This window comes from Mauremys mutica, chromosome 7 (genome assembly GCF_020497125.1).
Source record: "Mauremys mutica isolate MM-2020 ecotype Southern chromosome 7, ASM2049712v1, whole genome shotgun sequence".
Classification (NCBI taxonomy): Eukaryota; Metazoa; Chordata; order Testudines; family Geoemydidae; genus Mauremys; species Mauremys mutica.
In genome coordinates, this window is record NC_059078.1 from 100,134,507 (window position 1) to 100,154,771 (window position 20,265).

A 20,265-nucleotide genomic window follows, 5' to 3' on the forward strand; every position below is an offset into this window, starting at 1 on the left:
CGGCCACTGCAGGGAGCCCCTGGCCCTTCAAAGCGCTGCCCAAGCCTGGCTGCTGGAGGCCCAGCGTAGTGGTAGCAGGGTTTGGGCGGCACTTTAAAGGGCCTGGGGCTCTGCTGCAGTAGCCCCAGACCCTTTAAATCACCCCTGAGCCTTGGGGCTCCCAGCCGCCTCTGCAGCTGGTAGCTCCAGGGGTGATTTAAAGGCCCCAGTGTTCCCAGCTGCAGCCAGAGCCCTGGGGCCTTTAAATCAAGATTTAAAGGCCCAGCCTCTTCTGGTTGAGGCCACGCCCCCACTCAGGACTCTGGCATACTGGTATGTCCTTTAAATTGCTTTCACCCCTGGAGGGATGAGACCTATCCTCGACCTCTGTAATCTAAACAAATACATCAGATATGTGAGATTCCGTATAACTACTAAGGAGTTTGTAGGTGTGACAAGTATTTTCCAAGTACACTGATGTCAGCTTTCCCCCTTGACCAAAAAGTTCTGAAGAAAATTTAACCAGTTCTTAACATTAAAGTTGCTTTTGGCTGAAACATTTAAATTTATATAGATAGAAACCCAGAGAAATAAGTAGGACATGAGCATGAAAATATTTTAGCTGAAAAAAACATAATGCTAGAATATGTGTCTAAGATGAAAATATAGCATTAGAAAATATAAAGTAAAGTATAGGATTTACGTTTTCTAGATAAAATACTGTCCTCTCTCAAGAGGATAAGCTATTACCATTTTTCCAAGAGAAAAGTGCTGGCATCAGTAATTGATAGCTTACATACTCTTTCATTCCTTTTTTTTTTTTAAGTATGTTATAAACAGAAATAACTCTTCCATATTTGTATAGTTCCCAATTAAATTTCAAATCTAGATTTATTATCCCCTGGGATACATTTTTTTGGTAAAAGAACTGAACATTTATAATCAATAATTCAGAAAAGGTTATTATTTGTAGCTGCAAAATTAAACCTGACATCACTGTAATGAGGAAATGCTTTTCTCACCGGACTAGACTGAAATGTTGAAATAGTATTCTGCGGGGTTTACAAAGCACTTTGTGTATAAATGACTAAACAGTGAGGGACTAAAAACTCATTGAAAGTAAGAAGAGCAGACACGATATGATCAATGATACTAGGATTTCAGTGCAGATACTTTTTTTACCTAAATAGATTTCACATTAATCTTTCCAAACAAGTAAATGTTTCCTTGTTGTCTAAAAATATAAATAAGGCTCTTACAGAGCACAGCAATTTTTTGAAATATGTCACCAGCTGCAAAAAATTAGTTCTCAATTTTTTTTTTTCACATATAGCATCAGTGCACATGCTCTGTGTCACACACATCTTGGTAAGTGTGTGAACTGCACTGGTGAGTAGATCTCCAACTATAAAGACACGGTGGGTGAGGTAACGTCTTTTATTGGACCAACTTCTTTTGTTGAGAGAGAGAGGGAAGCTTTTGAGCCACAAGGAGTGATTCTTGAGGTCTGGGGGAGGTATTCTAAGCATCACACCTAAATGCAAGATAGAAAAGATTGTTTAGCACAATAAGTAGTTGGCAAATATTGTAAGGGACCATTCAAGGTACAGTGGTGTGTTAATACCTTTGCAGTCATAGAACAAAAAGGGGAGTTAGTGGGTTACAATTTGTTATAATAAACCAGAAATTCAGTGTGTCTGTTCAGTCCCGGATTTTTAGTGTCTAGCAGAGTTGTGAATTTAAGCTCCCGGGCTTATCTTTTGAAAGTGTTGTGCAGGTTTCCTTTGAGGATGAGGACTGATAAATCAGATATAGAATGATCACTTTGTGAAAAGTGTTCACCCACAGGTGATATGATGTTTTTGTCTTGTAACATTATCCTGTTAGAGTTCATTGGAGAGAGTAGTGATTGTCTGTCTGGTTTCACCCACACTGTTGTTATTGGGGCAGTTAGTGCACCGGATGTGGTACACCACATGTTGTGATAGGCATGTGTAGAATCCATGGATCTTGAAAGGTGTATTGTGGAGGATGTTGGATCATTGTAGCAGTGGAGATATATCTGCAGGTTTTGCATCTGTTTTGGCAGGGTCTGGTGCTGCTTTGAGTTGGTGTGTACTTCATCTGTGGGGAGCTTGCTTCTGAGAATGGGCTTGGTGAGGTTGGAGGCTTGTTTGACAGCCAGAAGTGGGGGTGCAGGAAAGACTTAGTTCAGGATGGGGTACCCATCAAGCATGGGTTATAGTTGTTTGATGATACCCCATATGGGTTCCAGTGTGGGGTGGTAGGTGACAACCAGGGGTGTGCAGTTGGAAGGGATTTTATTTCTGTATTAAAGCAGGTTCTCTCAAGGGATTTGAGTGGCTTGTTCCATGATGCGATCCACTTCACTGGTGGAGTGTCCTTGTTTGGTGAAGGTGGTTTTAAGTGTGCTAAGGTGCATATCCTGGACTTCCTCCTCAGGGCATATCTTGTGTCTCTCAACAACAGAAGTTGATCCAGTAAAAGATATTACCTCATCACCTTGTCTCTTAATATTGTGGGATCAACACAGCTACAACTATGCTTCATCCAACTATACGAACATACTGCATGCAGTAAGGCATTTGGCCATCTGTGATACATTTTGGGGGGGTGGGTAGCTCCCATAGGTAAAAGAAAAGGAGTGGGCACTGACCAAAAGGGATTTTACAGCTAACTGGCTGGCTGGGTGTCCATCAAAGAGAGCTACTCCCCCACCCTCTTCATGTATCACACCATCCAAAGGGATGCAGAAGCACATCCATTGCTAAATGACTTTGGTTTGATTATTTTTTTAAACAAATTTATATATGGAATGTCATCTCTCTGAATTTAAAACAAACCATCCATGAACTCTTCCTGGGAGGTGGTAGAAAGACCAGTGTCCCTGGCAGGGGTTAGGTAGGAGCTAAGTGAATTTACAGGCGGTAAAAAGACTGTGGTTTGTTACAAGGATTCATGTATTCCCAAAACATACATAAATCAAGAATGCTCACCCTTCTCCTTTTTTGCTTTTATGTTTGTCACTTTGCTACACAGACTTTTCTAGTCTTATTTATTTGTTTTATTTGCCAGTTGCCTCTTTTTAGTTAACTCCTTAACTGACCCCATTATTTTTCTAGCAAATATCTCTGTGATCTCAACCTGTCCCCTCCTCCAGTTCGGCTTTGATTTGTCCTGCCTTTTATTAACAGATATAATATTGCTTTCGGTTAACTGGCAGATGTCTTTGACCTGACTGCTCTTCTCCACTTGTCAGCTTTCCCCCTAGTTCCTATATTAAATAGTTGATCTAAAACTTGTTAATTTTTTCTTCTGGCAGCCTGGTCCCACTTCAGTTAAGGTGGAGCTCATCCCTTCTGTACAGATTTTCCTTTCCCAGTGCTGAATGAACTTCAACCCTTCCTCTTTACACTCCCTTTGCATCCATGCATTGAGAGCCCCTGAGTTTACCCTGCCTAGCTGGCCTGAGTGTAGAATGAAGAGCCTTTCAGAGAATACATGAGGCCCTTGCCTTAAATCCTTTTCCTGACCCTCTAAGTTTAGCTTCCAGGACACCACTCTCTTGTGCCTTCCATTGTTACCAGTTGATACCAGATTGTAACATGACATTCAGCTCCTCTGCAGGACTCGTTAGAAATGCGCCAAAATATCTTGTGGGATCTGCCACGTTGCTAGAGTGGGGAAAGAATCTTTGGGTCAGTTGAAGAAGAGGAAATGTTAGCATTTTAAAATGTCCCATCCACACCCTGGCTGTGGTGAAGTAGTACTTCTTAAAATGTAACTGGAGAGCAGTTTCAGAGCTAGATCCAATTCACAAACCGAAACAGTGACTGCTGAGCAGGCATCTAAAAATATATTGCTATAAAGCTTCTGAAGTAAAGCTTTGTAAGGTAAAACACCATTTGTAATGAACTTCAAGAAATGGTCATATGGAGAGCAGTCATTAGTTTATAGCCTGTTTTTGTCTACTCATGGCCACAATATCTGAGCACTTCACTTCACAAACAATGAATTTATCCTTTCACCATCCCTGACAGGTAGGGAAATAGTATTATTCCCATTTTACAGGTGGGTAACTGAGGCACAAAGATGATTAAGTGACCTTTTCAAGGTCACACAGGAAATTTGTGGTAGAGTTGAGAAATGAGCCCATGTCTCCCAATTCCCAATCCAGTGCCTTAATAACAGGGCCATACTTCCTCCCACTGAGAGGGGAAATCTGCAGCACCAATTAATAAAATAACAAGTATTTAAAAAATATAGCTTTCTATTTTGTAAATTGAATTTCAGCTCAACCCAAACAAAGAATATTCAGATATAGAGCAAAGCAAAAAATGGAAAGCTAATTTTTCCTTTATTATCTCTAAAAGAGCAGAACACAGCAGAATTTTCTGAGATATTGGGTGGCTGTCTTAGATTAAAACATATGGTGCAGTTGCTGCTTATAAGGAATATTCTTTTCAGTGCACGGACATTCCTCTTCTAGTCATTAATGGAAGTCAATGCAGATCAAGAGGAGAGTATTATGCAAAGCAAAAAATGATCAAATCTACACAGGATTTGATTGATCACCTGTTCTCTGCACCCCAGGTGCAATCCTGTGATGTGCTCAATGTCTCCTGAAAAATGCTCAGTACCCTCAGCTCCCTGAGCACCTCATAGAATTTGGTCCTCGAGTTTGGGATGGTGCTTTTAAAACCCACCCAAAGGAAAATGTTTGTGTTGGAAATTATTTAAAAATTCTTCATGCTGCCTGTATGGGAAAGCACTTTGCAATAATGAGTTAGCTACCAGCAATAGGGAGTTTATATGCAATAATTGTGCAGACAAATGCAGCAGCTCACCCTCAGCAAGTAGCTCACATGACATCCGAGATATTGGAACCTGTTTTAATGAAGGAGGGAATGCGAACTGTGAGGAAACCAGGGTTATCTAACCCTTTTGAAATTAATGCAACTTCCACCTGGATAGCCACCAGAGACAGAAAGAAGGGAACTTGTAGCAGACCACTGCCCCCTCCTGGTGGCACACTGCAAAGTCCAATACTGGTATGTACTCAGTCCTTGAATCCATATTTAAGAGGTTCACAAACACAAGTAAACACATTATTTCAGATTCAACATTAATCAAAATAAATACTCCCCACCAGTTGACAGTCTGATTTCTCTTACACTGATAGGTAGCCATCTGAAGGGTGAGGTTTTTTTTTTTTTAAAATCTAACAACTATAAGCCTGTTGATTTTTTTCAATACTTGAAAATTCTGTTTTCTCAAGAATTACCTGAACAAGAATTGTATAGTAGTTCTTTGACCTCTGCTATTTTCTACAGGTTAATGTTTCCACTGATAACGCTTCCCCTAGAAATCTTTACTTACCTATACCAGCATGCAGTGTTGGTGAGCTTTTCCCAGTGAACAGGTATTACTAATCTCAGCAACCATAACTTTTTAATGAAGAGTTACCTAAACCTAATGAAACTTTGACTTTTTTCAAAGGATTTCCCAAAGAGTCAAATTGAATACACTTGTTTGAAATGGTCAGTGTAAAGATTGGGTCACTATTTTCAAATGTGGATGCCTAAAGTCAGACAGCTACCTCCATACTTAGGCCATCAGAGCTGCAGGTGCTCAGCTATTATAAAAGCCAGGCCACTTTTATACAGGAGCTTTTAAATATGGACTAGCTTCTGCTGCTCTTACCTAACTCCATTTTCTTTAATGGGACTACTTCTGGCATAAGGCACTACTCAGCGTGACTAAGGGAGGCAGAATTTCTCCCTATTGATTTAAATGCCCAACTTGGAAAGTGTTGGCCTTGTGCTTTTCTCTCTGTCTCAGCAAGCTTTGAAATTAACTGCCATTCACCTGTTGGCCTTTGCTCTTTATAAGTCTGAATGTAACTATTAGGCAGGTGATGAAGAGTGACACCACAACCATGTTGAAAATAGCTCTGCCGAGTCAACCCTCCAGGAAAACTCAGATTGCTTTGAGAACATGAGGAAAATGACCTGCTCAAAGGTAACATGCAGAATGAGATGGCACACTACAAGGATGGCATTAACATGAGGGCATGTTATTGTGATTATGGGGTGGGAGGGATAAGGAGTGAGAGGTGCAGGAAGGTTGTACATTTAAAACCATGACCTTTTTTCACATGACAAGGCTTCAATAGTCAAGAGAAAAAAATGGCTACAAAGAGAAGCAGGGGCTGAGCTTCAAAATAGATCTTTTAATTTTCTTGTTCTTGAGCAACCTAAAAAAGGGACCAAAAAGGGAAGGAAATGCTTGGCTTGAGATCCATACAATAAAAAAAAATTGGAGTTCCATTCCTTATTAAATACCTAATGAAAAATGGAAAGAATGATTGATCACAAACCTGCACTTCAACCTTTTCTAATAGTTTATTTTCCATTTTATTTGAAACTGAGGGGAAAAGTAGGGGAGATGCTGGATTAGAAGGACAGGACCAAAATAGAACAGCACTTTCAAGTGTGCTTTCCTCTCTCTTCTCCCTCGGCCCCAGAGATTGTTACATATAATGCCAGTCATGGAGAGCAAGTCTTTTTTGTTAGCTTGAAACAGAAATAAAATGTTTTAGAGCTTTGATTTTTTGTTCATTTGTTTTTGCTTTGACAGTTTTGCCAACTCTGTTACTTCACTGTGAAAAAAAATATGCTATAAAATTCTGTGTTACCTAAGAAGCATGAATACTTCTCTAACATTACATCATGTCTAAGGTTTGTTATTTGGACATTTTCTGGATGTCACATCAATATGATGTCCGTCTGATGTTTTATTATGGTACCACTTTGTAGTTGTTGAATGTGTGCATGAAAATTCTAAGTTCTCTGTGGGTTCAAGTACAGATTTATGTACTCTGTAAACTGCTGGTAACAGAACAACAAACATGACAGCCACTTTTTAGCAGATTAATTAGAGTGGTATTTATCAAACCTTGTTCACCCATGACCAATCCAAACCACTCATTCCCTCCCCCCCACACCTCCTGTTAATCAAGTCTATAATATAACACCTGGTCTCCATCTCCCAGACTACTTTGTTTAAAGAAAAGTAATGAGTTAAAGTTCATTGTGCCACGTATAGCCAAAGTAGCATGCAATTTCACATTTGAAGCAAGAAGTATAATATGAAATGGTTGTGTGAGACACATTCCCCAGTATAGGTTGACCAGATGTCCCGATTTTATAGAGACAGTCCCGATTTTTGGGGTATTTTTCTTATATAGGCTTCTATTACCCCCCATCCCCATCCTGATTTTTCACACTTGCTGTCTGGTCTCCCTACCCCAATATCATATTCAGTAAGTATAATTATTGCAGCTTTTTCAATGCAGGAGGTTATCTTGCTATGCCCAGATATTCTCATCTGCTATGCCTCATCCCTTTCCTCCTTGACATCCGTTGCCAGCTCTTGTGATTTTTATTGAGTCTCATCATATTTGAGAGTAGCAGCCATGTTAGTCTGTATCCGCAAAAAGAACAGGAGTACTTGTGGCACCTTAGAGACTATGCTCAAATAAATTTGTTAGTCTCTAAGGTGCCACAAGTACTCCTGTTCTTTTTACCATATTTGAGGTTTTTCTGAAAGCCACAGCTCCTGCATTCATGTGATTAGGGGAGAATCCCAGATTTCATTTTTAAAAAATGTTCCTATTCCTCATGGTTGCAAAGGAAAGCTTAAAATCTCAACCCAAAATGCACACTTAAACCTCAGAAACCAGAAGACCCTTTTTTTTTAATCTCGTCATTTTTGAATGCTTGGGCTTGGCAATACTGCATCCCTTCTCACAGCCCACTCAAAGAGGCTCGTAAATCATAGCCTAAAGAACGAGGAGTATTGAAAAGATCATGGGTCAGGTCCTCAGCTAGTGTAAATGACATAACTCCATTGAAGTGATGATTTACACTAGTTGAGAATTTGGCCCCATTTGTCCACTTGCTCACATAGGTAAGAAATTTTACCCAGGCAAGAACGTTGAGCGGCAGGCTCAGGCTCTTCTGGAGAATAGAGCTGACCAGGAATTTTCCAACCAAATGGGGCTCCTTGGAAAATGCCAATTCCTCTAACCAGAAATGTTTTTCGGAAGTGTATTTGACACTAACTTCTGACAAACCATAGGCAGGTTCCCACTTTCCTGGCAAGCTGCTGGGAACACCATGCTTCCCAGAGTCTATAGCTCCAGGGCAGACTCTCCCAAGGTTGGGGACTCCTGGGCTTCCCAGAGCTGGAAGTCCTGGGAGCCTCCGCTGTAACCAGGGATCAGCTCCTGGCTCCACAGCAGTGAGCCTCAAAGCTCTGAGAACTTTGCCTGGGGTCAGGGCTTTCAGGGCTTCCAGATTTCCTGCCATGGATCTGGGAGCCTGATCTCCCAAGTTTATGCTCCTGGCTCAGCTCCCAGGGCTTCTAGGCACTCAGTTCCCCTCAATACGATAGATTCTGCTAATCTGTCCGCTATGGCTGGTGAGGATCTGGGAACCTAATATCCCTAGGAGCCATGACTGAGCTGGGAATCTTGGATCTTGGACTCCCAGGCTCTATTTCTTTTCAAAATTTGAATTGAAACATTTTGATTGTTTCAAAACAAAAACAAAAATAATTGGCTTTCTCCTTCCATAGGAAACTTTGAAAATTCTACTTTTTGTTCCAGAGTGAAGTGAGAGTGTGTTTGAGAATTTCCTGTGGAACTGAAGTTCTGACACTCAACCTGCTCCTCTGGAGAAAACAAGAGCGGAGCAGCCATAGTACAGCTACTCCTTGAACAGAAGAGAAGTGGGGAAACAGGGCAGAGAGAGATTCAAGTGTCACTAGTTCTTTTTTGATGAAGTGAGAAGGGGAGCAGAGTATTGGAGTCTGCTACATTTCTCATAGGATGAGGAATAGGATTGCCTCTGAAAAGCTGTTTCTTTAAGATCAGGGATACGGGGACTTAAAAGCAAAGGGCTAAGGTGAAGAAGAGGAGCTGGCCAAAGGCCTCAAACTTACCCAAAAGAGCAATGAAAGAACGGCTGAAGGAAGAGGAACCTTTCTAAAAAGTAGAGGGAAAGTAACTGATTTGAGTGGCAGCATTAATTGACTTGGAGGGAAGCAGTACTAAATAAATTTGAAGGGGCAGACTATATTAGGGGATGGATTTGAGCCGTAAACATAAATTATTTTTATCTGTTAAGGCAGAAATGATTTACTGAGGGAAGTGAAGATGTGCTAAAGGAAATTAAACATACTGTTGGGCTTTGTAGGCATGGTCTTGGTATTCTTTCGTCTGTGAGAGATGGTGGGAATTGCAGCCTATGATGTAGATAGTCTGCAATGTCTCATGTGACTGAATAGGCCAATTCGAGATTTGCATGATCTTTGGCAGTTATTGCAAATGATGTATCTTGGTTGGGAAATGCTTGCTTCCTACGGGCTCTTTTCTCTTCAAGCTGTAGGAGCCAGCTCCTCTCATGGACTTTGATACCCTGATGGAGACAATTGCACCACTTGCTCCGATCACTTGCCAAGATTTCCCATTGGTCAGGATCAATTCCAAATTCCTTCATATCTCACTTGCATGTGTCTTTTATAAAGAAGCTTGGGATATCCTGTTGTTCTTGTTCCCTCTGATAGCTCCCCGTATAGTATGTTCTTGGGTATGCATCCATCTTCCAACCTACTCAGATGGCCAAGCCAGCGCACTCATCTTCGCTTGAGCACAGTTGGTAAATTTGCCTTTTGAAAAACCTCTGCATTGGTGACTTTATCTTGCCATTTAGTGTTGAGTATGCGGCATAAACAATGTAGGTGGAAACTGTTCAACCTTTTCTCCTGATGAGCATTAGTTGTTTCCCCACCATACATGAGAGTACTGAGGACGCAAGCTTGGTACATTAGCATTTTGGTCTTGATGGTAAACTTTGAGTTGTTCCATGCTCTTTTAGTCCGCTAAAGGTGGTGGCAGCCTTTACAATGCGAACATTTAGTTCTTTATCCAGTGAGAGGTTGGTAGTCACTGTAGAACCTAAATAGCTGAATTATTGGACTACTTCTAATTGGTTTGCATTTAAGGTAATTGAAGGATGTTGTGGAACCCCCTATCCTAATACAACCGTTTTCTTGATGCTGATGGTGAGAGCAAATGCCTGACAGGTACTTGAAAGGCTGTCCATGAGTTCTTGTAATAGATCTTCATTGAGGGCTATGAGGACAGCAACATCAGCGAATAGAAGTTCCCTGATTAGCACCTTTTTAACTTTTTGGTCTTTGATTTTAAATCGGGACAGGTTGAAGAGTTTCCTATCTGATCTTGTGTGGAGATACACTCCATCTTTCATGTCCTTAAATGCACAGTTCAAGAGTACTGAGAAGATTCCAAAGAACACATCCTTGCTTCACTCTGCTTTTCATCTCAAAGCTGTCCAAAGTGGACCCATCAAACTGGGCAGTTGCTCTCATGTTGTTGTGGAATGAACATATAAGACTTAACAGGGTTGGTGGGCATCCTATCTTTTCTAGTATTGCAAATAGACCTGCTCTGCTGACTGTGTCCAAAGGCAATGTACAATGGTCAGTTTTGCTCTTTGCCTTTTTCTTGGAGTTGACGCAGAGAAAATATCATGTCTATAGTTGATCTTCCAGCCCTGAATCTGCACTGTGATTCAGGGTAGATATGATTCGTCAGCTGTTGTAGACACACTAAGATTACTTTTGTGAAAGCTTTTCCTGCTACACTTAATAGTGTAGTTGTTGCAGTCGCCCTTTTCACCTTTATTTTATACAAAGTGATGATGTTTGCATTGCGCATCTCTTGTGGTACCTCACCCTCTTTCCAACATTTAAGTAGCAGCTGATGAAGATATGGTAATAGCTGTCTTTCCTGCACTTGAGGATTTCCGCTGGGATGCCATCTCTTCCAGGAGCCTTGCCTCTTGATAGCAAATCAATGGCCTTGCTTAGCTCTTCTACAGTGGGCTCCAGATCTAGCTCTGGCATTACCTGTAGAGTTAGTATTTGGTCCAGTGATTCGCTGGTGATGTTTCTTTCTTGTGCGTATAGCTCTGAATAGTGTTCAACACAACTTGACAACTGCTTACTTTTATCTGTAATAATTTCACCGCTGTGTGATTTGAGAGGGGCAACCTTGTTGACAGTGGGAGCTAGAGCTTTCTTCAGGCCATCATACATGACTTTGAGGTTTCCTGTGTCTGAGGCTGTCTGTATCTCTTCACAAAGCTTGATCCATTAATGATTTGCACAGCATCTGCTTGCTTGCGGTATCTCGGTTTTTGTATGTCAAAGTCTCTCTGAGGTGCTCTTTGTTGGCTTCTTGTTGTGTTCCAGGTAGGCTATGTTCTTAATGTTGATGAGAGGTAATAGTTCCGCTTCATTTTCTTCAAACCAGTCCTATTTTGATGGTCTATTTCCCACAAATGTAGCTAAAGCTGTTTCATGGATTGTTGTTCTTAAATCTTCCCAAAATTCCTCTGCCTTCCCTGGTAATGACTTCCCATGCATGCTAAGTTCAAAAGCCTTCACAAACTCCTGGCATTTCCTCTGGTTTTCAGTGTTAATAGCATTGATTTTGGGTTTACTCCTAGGTTTTGCTCTATGTAGTTTCTTGGCTGTAATCTTCACTTTGCTAATAATCAGGGAGTGGTCACAATCAGCACTGTGGAACGTGCGAGTGTTCTGCACTAAGGGTAGGCCTTTCCTCCTGATGATAACAAGGTCTAATTGGTGCCTGTGGCCTGATCGTGGATGTCGCCATGACACTTTGTGGCAATCTTTCCTGTAAAATGTGAATTGGCAATGCACATTTGATTTGGGGTGCAGAATTCAAGAAGTCATTGGCCGTTCTCATTCATCTTGCCAATGCCAAATGTCCTAGGCAACCTGGCCATGAGTTGTTGTCTGCACTGACTCTTGCATTAAAGTCACCAAGGAGGAAAAGTTGCTCAGCTGATTATATTCTTTTGACAACTTGATGCAAAGAGTCATAAAATGTATCCTTCTCCTCGGGGCTAGATTTGAGTGTTGGCGCATAGGCACGAATGATGTTCACAGAGCCGATGGTTGTCTGAAGTTTAGTGAGATGATATGCTCTGACTTCCCAGTGGGTGTTTCTAGGAGTTTTACCCACTTGTTTCTCACAGCAAAATAAACACCATGCAGATGATTTTCTTAGCTGCTTTTACCTTGCCAAAAGAAGGTGTAATTGGCCTCTTGGACAGAACCAGCATCTGCAAGTCTTGTTTCCTGAAATGCTGCAATGTCAACATTGAGTTTGTACAGCTCACGGTCTATCAAAGCTGACTTCCATATGCTGCTTGTGTATTATAGGTTGTCATAGTCTGTCGGTCCTGACATTCCAGCTGCCAAGCCGGAAAGTTCTTGGTTTCTTATTTTTGCCAGGTACAAGGCTTCCATCTGCCATTCAACTTTTGGTCAAGCTCCACATATCCCATGAGGCAGGCAGACTGTGGTGGGTCAGCACCAAATTGTCTGGGGGCTGCCCGTCTTTGTGGTGGGTGGCAGCTGACCAATGGAATGCAGTGATTCCTCCCACTGTTGAACGTGACCCGTAGTGCTCTCCTCTACTCCAATTAAGTGAGAGCTTATAACCCGTAGCTGCCACCTTCCGTGTTGTGTCCACATTGCCAGCAAGGATGGAGTGTCCTCTCCATGTGATGTGGCTGGAATAGCCTGGGCAGTTGATATGGAAGCGCTGCTTTGCCCAAGTGTCAGCATCCCCCTCTTGACTTTACTGATTTGGACCAAAGGAATGATGGGAGTCGATACATTTGGAACCAGCTATGCTGCAGGAGTTGCCAGAGCAAAGGAGATCTTCCATCTGCCTGCCTTTCGGGGCTCCACTCCTAGATTGGTTATCAACCACAGCTGAAGGACCTAATCTGTCCTGCATGGATGTTATTGGCAAAAACACTGAGTGAATTTGCTCATCCACCTTTTGATGGCGTTTCCTCCAGCAAGGATTTCGCTAAACTCCCCAGCGCTTATCAGCTCAAAGCCATTGGCGCTTCCTGAGGTTTTGGGGTTAATTAACTGCCACCCGGCACTTGGCATTGACCAAATCAGGTTGTACCACTTAAGGTCATAGTGGTAGCAGGTTTTAAATCCTGACCTGACCTAACCAGGTATGATGGTGCAGGTAATTTTCGCCTAAAGAGGCTTAGGCCCAGATCCCCAACAATATTTAGGCCCCTAATACCCATTGATTTCTATGGACTTCAGGTGCCTAACTACTTATTACCCCTTTTTACCCAAGCAATTAGTCAAAGGTGCGTTGTTGCAGTTGGTGTAGAAATTGACGATGGAATTGGGTACTTTCTTTGATGCATTCTTGTTTATTTATCAGGAATGTACAAGGTTCTGTTCCTCTGAACACTGTAGGAATCAAATAGTAGGAGACTGTTGCTTTGTTCACCATTCCAAGCGTGTCTTTCCAGCCAACACTCTACACCCCCAAAAGCTTTTTCTCTTTCCTTTGTCACAGGACCATGTTACTGTGCTTCTAGGCTGCCTGCCTGGCTGTGTCTCTGTTTCTGTCTCTGATATATGTGTGTACACATACAGACACATACAATATGGAGCACAAAGTCCAAATTCTTGTATGGGGTCACATACCCTCTTTGTTTAAGTGGGTCTGTTTAGCTTGTTCTCACTATTGGTTTAAGAGGGGTGGAGGTCAACAGTTTAGATGAGGTCTAACCCAACCCACTTGACATACCTTTTAGGATCTGGGCCTTAGTGCTCATAAATTATAGAACACATATTAAACACTTCATATTCAGCTATTGAGAAAACTTCAGTTTATGAACATAAACATGTTTGGCACAAGGCAAAATGTACTAGTAACACCCAAGTCATCATTTCATTTACAATCCCCCAGTATTGCCAGGAAGTTTGTGATAGACAATAGCACACTTCAGAGGCTCCTTCCAGATTTCAGTGACCTCCAAACATATTCAGAGTATCAATTAGTAAGGTTACCATCCTTCCTCTCAAGTTATCAAAAAAACAAACAAACCAAAAAAACCGCCAAGGAAAAATTAAGCTCTGACAGTTACCTGCTTTCTTCCTAGGACACAGTTCATTATTTTGTCTTACAAAAGAATACCTTGGCTCTTCTGGGTATAGTCCAGAGGACTTTAGGGTGGGATTTTTAAAGGAACCTAAGTGAGTTATACACCTAATTACCATTGAAAGTAAATTCAACTTGGGATCCTACCTCCCTCAGACTCTTGAAAATCCCAGTTTAAAATCTTGGATTTATTTTTAAAGGAAAGCTTGATCACTATGTGTTGAGTCTGCAAACATTTTTGTATATGCTTAATTTAAGCATGTGTGCATACCATTGACTTCAATGGACTATTTATATGCTTGAAGTTAAGCATGTACTTAAATATTTGCAGGATCTGAGCCCAGAAAGAGTTTTTCTAAATTCTATTTTTTTCCCCTCACAGAAATGTATAAAAAGCCAGTGGAAAAAGGTAACATATCCCACCAAATTGTTCTGCCCTATGCAAGGTGCTGTCAATTTATCATTCAAAAGGACCCAGGGATGGAGCTATGTTTTACATCACCTGGATATCAAGCATGTATTCTTTGCCATTTATGGGTATAAGTGTATTCTTTGCCACTTTTGATTCACATTGGGGTGAAGGGAACCTTTCCTCTCTATATATGCATGTACCTCAAGTGGGAAACTATAAAACCATCATTGGATAATTTGGAGGTTTCTCATCAAATTTGCTTTGGTTTACTCTTAATCCTCTGTTTAAAACTATAACATTTAAAAAAAAAAGTCAAATGTAATCCACAGGAAAAACAGTTAATTCTGATTTAATTTTGTTTTTAGCTTGCATAGCATACAATTCTATCTTTAAGTTCTTATTTAACTGTAAAAGGTATATCATATTGCATACATGTGCTCAACCCTCATCAAATTCAATAACAAGCAAAACAACTAACTGCACCCTAACGATGTGATAGAGAAATTTTTCCTAAATAACAAGCCTTAGATGTACTGTGAAGCTAAGAGTAGCTAAGAAACTTTCTTACCTAATTCACAGTTTAATACCATACTCTTCCGCTCCCCACCCCCCAAAAGTTGAGAAGTAAGAGTCAGCAGAAAGGTTTGTCAAAGCTCTGACTTTACAAGCTCTAATTATTTGGCATCCAGCAGTGTTGCTACAGCTACTGGTCCGTCAATGTCTCCATTAATAAAACTGCTTTGGAGGAGTTTGGAATGCCGATATTTTAATTCAAACTTGGCTGAACTTTTGCACGAAAAATAGCCCAGATGTCAATTGTGTTAAACAAAATTTAAAATTCTAAATGCAGCAACAGCAACATACTTCAGTGGTTTTAGATCCTGACTTCCTTTCCTCAAATTTAAAACTCTGACTTCTGTCCAAATTTCCTTCCTTCCATCTTTTATTATTTTTCTTTACTTCATATTTGTTTCTGCAACTACTAAAACTGTAAGATGAGAGAGAAATGTGTTTTTAAATGTGTTTCCTTTGTGCATTTGACAATGCTTAATATATACTTGGTCCCACTGTTTCTCCTGAGGAAAAGATCAGTCATCTTCCTCTTGTTGTGTGGGATTTAAAAAAAAAAAAGGAAAATGTGATTGTAATACCACAATATTTAGTGGGGACTCAGAGACAGAAATAGTACCTGAAATTACTTTAACTGTTCAGAGTGTAATTCTCTAGATCAAGTTGAAGATATCCTTTTGAAATAAAACTATTTTTTCAAGTAATTCCAGAGGTCATTTACTATTCTGATCATTTTATAATATCTAACTTAAGACTACAAACTACATCTGGCTTGCATGGTAGTTAGATAACTTTTATTACCTTAGATACTTACTTATATGGGTCTCAGACACAGGGCCGGCTCCAGGGGTTTTGCCACCCCAAGCAGCCAAAAAAAAAAAAAAGCCGCAATTGCCATCTGCGGCAATTCAGCGGGAGGTCCTTCGCTCCGAGCGGGAGTGAGGGACCCTCTGCCAAATTGCCGCCAAATCCCTGAAAGTGCCGCCCCACTCCCGAGTTGCCGCCCCAAGCACCTGCTCGATAAGCTGGTGCCTGGAGCCGGCCCTGCTCAGACATTATAGCAACTGAGCTATTATCCCTGTTTTGCAGATGGGAAATTGAGGCACCGAGAAACTAAGTGATTTGCCCAAAGCCACACAGGAAGTATGTCATGGAGCAGGCAATTTGTCTCTCCCAAGTCCTAGGCTATCACGCTGGTCCATCTTTCAATACATGCTGCAAATCAAACTGTACATCTACACTGGAATGAAAGACCTCTGGCACAGCCACAGCAGGCCTGTATCCGCTGCCTCGGGATCATGGGCCTTGGGCCATGAGGTTAAAGACTGCTGTGTTGACATGCAGGCTCAGACTGGAGCCTGGGCTCTGGGACCTTTCTCTCTCATGGAGTCCCAGAGCCCAAAAAATCTACACTGCAATTTTACACCCTGCAGCCCAAGACCGCTAACCCAAGCCAGCTGCAGGTGTTTAATTGCTGTGTAGATGTACTCAAAGGGAAAACCCTGCTTCCCCAAACATGTCCCTGTAGTTAAACTGCATGAGATAAGCAAGGAGTTAGCTGCAACCTCTGTCACAGAGCATGGGAGAACAGGAATTTAAGCATGCACGCCTAACACCAAATAAATTAATTGGGCTCTTATTAGTGTTATTGAGTGATGGCTAATGCCACCACTCCCATTTCAGTGTAAATGCTAGATTGGTAACTTTATTGTAATAATCTGGTTTGACAAGGTAACAAAAGCAAATAAATTTCAAGTTAAGAAAAAAAATCAGTTTTCCCTGTTCAGAACCATTAAGCTACATCCTCTAGCCTTAAGATAATATGTCCATGGAAAGATAGTGCTTTATCCTGTTTTGTGGTAGAGGCCCTGTGTCAAAAAAACAAAACTGTGATCACGTAATTAAAGACTATCTCGTAATGTACTCTCATATGGGGTACGGGTTAACATTGCACAGGCAACCTTAATTTTGACACTTCCTAACTTTTGAATCATCATCCTTGCAACCTTAACATTCTGTTACCATTTCTTTAATGTAAATTTCTTACTTTTCTACAAAAACTGAAAAAAATAGAAATTCCACCATGTTGAACCATATACTGATTACCAGCTTGGGTCATCAGCAGGGTTTGGACTTCTAGATCCATGGCACAGACCTTGAGAGAGTGGAGGAGGCTGAGCATGTGGATAGTAGTAGTAGCAGGCTGAGTAGGTGGAGCAGATAGCAGAGGGGTATCAGACATACACTTTGTTAGCTGTTTGCTCACAGAGGAATGTTGACACTCAGGAGTAAGACTCCTCAGTTTAATTCCAGGATCTGGAGGGGAGTGTGTCAAGTGTCAAGTCTAACCTCTTGCCCCCTCCAGGCCTCTCTCTGCCCCCAACATCCCTGCTCCTGCCTTATTCCTTCCTCTGCTCCTATTAAACCTCCCTGCCACATCTTTTTCCCCCTCTGCTGCCACCACTACTGTCACCCATTGTTTTCCTTTTGCCCACATCCCCTCTGGCTCTCTCCCTATCCCCCTCACTGCCCCGGATTCTAAATCAGGCTGCAATCTTCTTCTCCTCGCTGCCTGGGCATCAGCAGGGACAGCATTGAGAACGCAAGGGAAAGAGTCTCCCTGCCCTCAGTTCTGGTGCCTGGAGCCACAGCAGCCCAGAGTAATTACAGGGGGAAATCCTGCCCAGACCCAAGGTGGAGCATGCGAGTCACTGTGTGGGGATGGTACATGAGCAGTGCAGTCACATGAAGGAGCTCTGTAGCATACCCGTGCAGACAGAATTTCTCTGCCAAAACCTAGCAACTCCCTACTGAGCATGAATGATCTGTGAGAGTTCAAAGGCTCTCATAACTTGGCCATATATGGACAATATTTCACAAGGATGGCAATAGACACCTCCCTGATGCCAGGGCAACCCCTCCCCCCACCAAATTTCAAGTCCCTGTGCTAACCCAGAGAGGTGCTAGAGCTTCTAAGTAATACCACCACCACCCGTTCATGAACGTGGGCAAAACCAATAAATTCCTTTAGTCTTCTTCTGAAAAACTATTAAACTATTTTTGCTTAAACTTACCCAAAAATTCAGCCTGAAGCAGACACCGAGCATGGAAAACTTCAGCATGAACAGTTAAAGTTTGGCAAAGTTATAAGCAACTGAAAACAGGGTCTTATAATAGGAAGTGTCAAGCAGCCTTAATTATTTGTGTCACTGCCTATACTGCCAAAAATAACGTATGAACCTGTGTGTACATACTTCAAGAATACCTGAAGTAGCCAATATACTTAAAGATGTTGCAGGATTTAGGATATTTGAGTGCCTTAAAGCCTGTGAAATAATTTGTACTAAGATACAGTCTAGAAATCTTATAAAAATCATTTTAGGATTTTTTTAACTGATTATGTGACTGTGTAACTGATGATAGGGATACTTTGTATTCAGCATCATGTCTTACAATACATGAGACATATTTATCCTGCACAAATATGACATCACATTCTATTATGAAATGTTCCTTCCTATCTTTTTTTTCTTATATATGCATAACATTGTAATTAACCAGATCAATTAATTCATCTTCTAGGACTTTTAAAAGAAATAGAGGGAGCAGCAGTAATGCAAAATATTTCTGGGAAAAGATGATGCATCAAAGCCTCTGGTTTTTATGTTTAACTTACTTTATTTTTCCAGCAGTAGAGCTGTTTTCTGAATACAGCCCAGCATCTGAAATATTGATCTTTTTTTCTTTAAAGTTTGAAAAGTCCTGTATATTCTCTTGTCTGTTTGCTCACACTAGTCTACAAGGTATGTATCAGCATCTCCTTCATCTTATTCAATTAAAATTGACAACTGACTGATGGGCCAGTGCTGCACAAAAATCCAATCAGCACAACCTCTGTGGGGCTTCAAGTCCAGTTCAGGAGTCAGATGTTTTTCCACAGTAATTCCATGGAGTTCAGACTCTGGGCTATACTCCCTTGACTTGTACAAGGCAAGAAATGAGCCATCCATCAGTTGCCATATATTGAGGATGGGTTACACCAAGGATATGATGATGACTCGTCTTGTTGGGTTACAAAGAGAGCACAGATGCCAACGTACAAAGGAAAAATCTCTAATTCAGAACATCCAATTGTTCCCCATTTTCAGCAGCAGGACCTAGGAATTTGTTGCTACTGACTCTCAACTTTATACCTGAGAGATGTCCCAAATTGCACTGATGCACTCTATGGACTAATGAGATGAGGTATAAAGGGACAAAGCAGCTGGATCCAGTAGTGATTATATAGGTCTTGCTACGAGTATCTTAAAAATACTTACCTAGTGGATTGGGGAAAGCAGCCTACCTTGCTAACCCAAAGATGCAGGGGGGGTGAGAGTACCACAGTATTAGGAGTTAAAAGGGGGGCAGATAGCTGCCAAACAGAGTGGGGGTGAAGAGCATCAAGGCATCTGGCATCCCCTAAGAAGATAACTAAAGATGAGTCTGTGTGTGTGAGAGAGAGGTATTGTGTTGGCACTGGGATGCTTGGAACCTGTTGAGAGGATGAGATAGTTTGTGTGGAGGGAAGAAAGAGTCCAGTCTGGCCTGACCTACTTCTTTTCTTGACAGGGTCCTTCATGTCCCTCCTGGAGCACTGGGTGATCTTTACTCCCAAAGTCCTTAGGGAAGGAAGCTTCCAGGGGAAGGAGGCCAGGGAAGAGAGATTGTCCAGCCAATGTCAGCTCAGATGGGAACTGCTGGCTGGGCTGAGCCAGGCAGAACTAGGAGTGCTATCTGCTGTTTCTGTCGCTGCTCTTGGATACTACTCACACAAATATTAGCCATATTCTGAAGTATTTGGTTCAGTTAATATGGCTGATTCATATTTAATTAACACATTAATTATTTGATTTGCCCCTTCCTACTTGCCACACTAAGTTCTGGTTGTAGTATTGGAATTAGGCCAGCAGGACTGCGTAAATTGGGATCAATATTAGATGGAAAGGAAAAGGAAAGCAATTGTCCTGAGACTGTGATTTCAACTATAAATCTGTAAATTAGCTTTTTATTGCTGAAAGCACATGGCATACAAAGTCCAGGGGTAGAAACATTAACAAGTAATTATTTTCTTACAAGTTTCTACCCAATTCTTTTTGTAATTGCCCTAGTAGAAGTGTTTTTATTCCATTCTACCCAGCCC

The 20,265-nt window shown here is 41.4% G+C and overlaps 1 protein-coding gene across 4 annotated transcripts in view; it reads left to right on the forward strand.

Annotated features, from left to right (window-relative positions):
• The window catches only part of LOC123374478 (heparan sulfate glucosamine 3-O-sulfotransferase 1-like), a 107,661-nt gene that overhangs the window by 67,019 nt on the left and 20,377 nt on the right, over positions 1-20,265 (forward strand). The window contains exon 2 of one of the 4 annotated variants that reach the window (XM_045024511.1): positions 14,484-14,510. The exons of 2 other annotated variants lie outside the window; for them this stretch is intronic. The gene's annotated coding sequence lies outside the window, so the exon portion shown is untranslated. Of the gene's footprint in view, positions 1-5,775; positions 6,022-14,483; positions 14,511-20,265 lie in introns of those variants that run through there. One more of the 4 variants, XM_045024513.1, reaches the window with a different exon arrangement.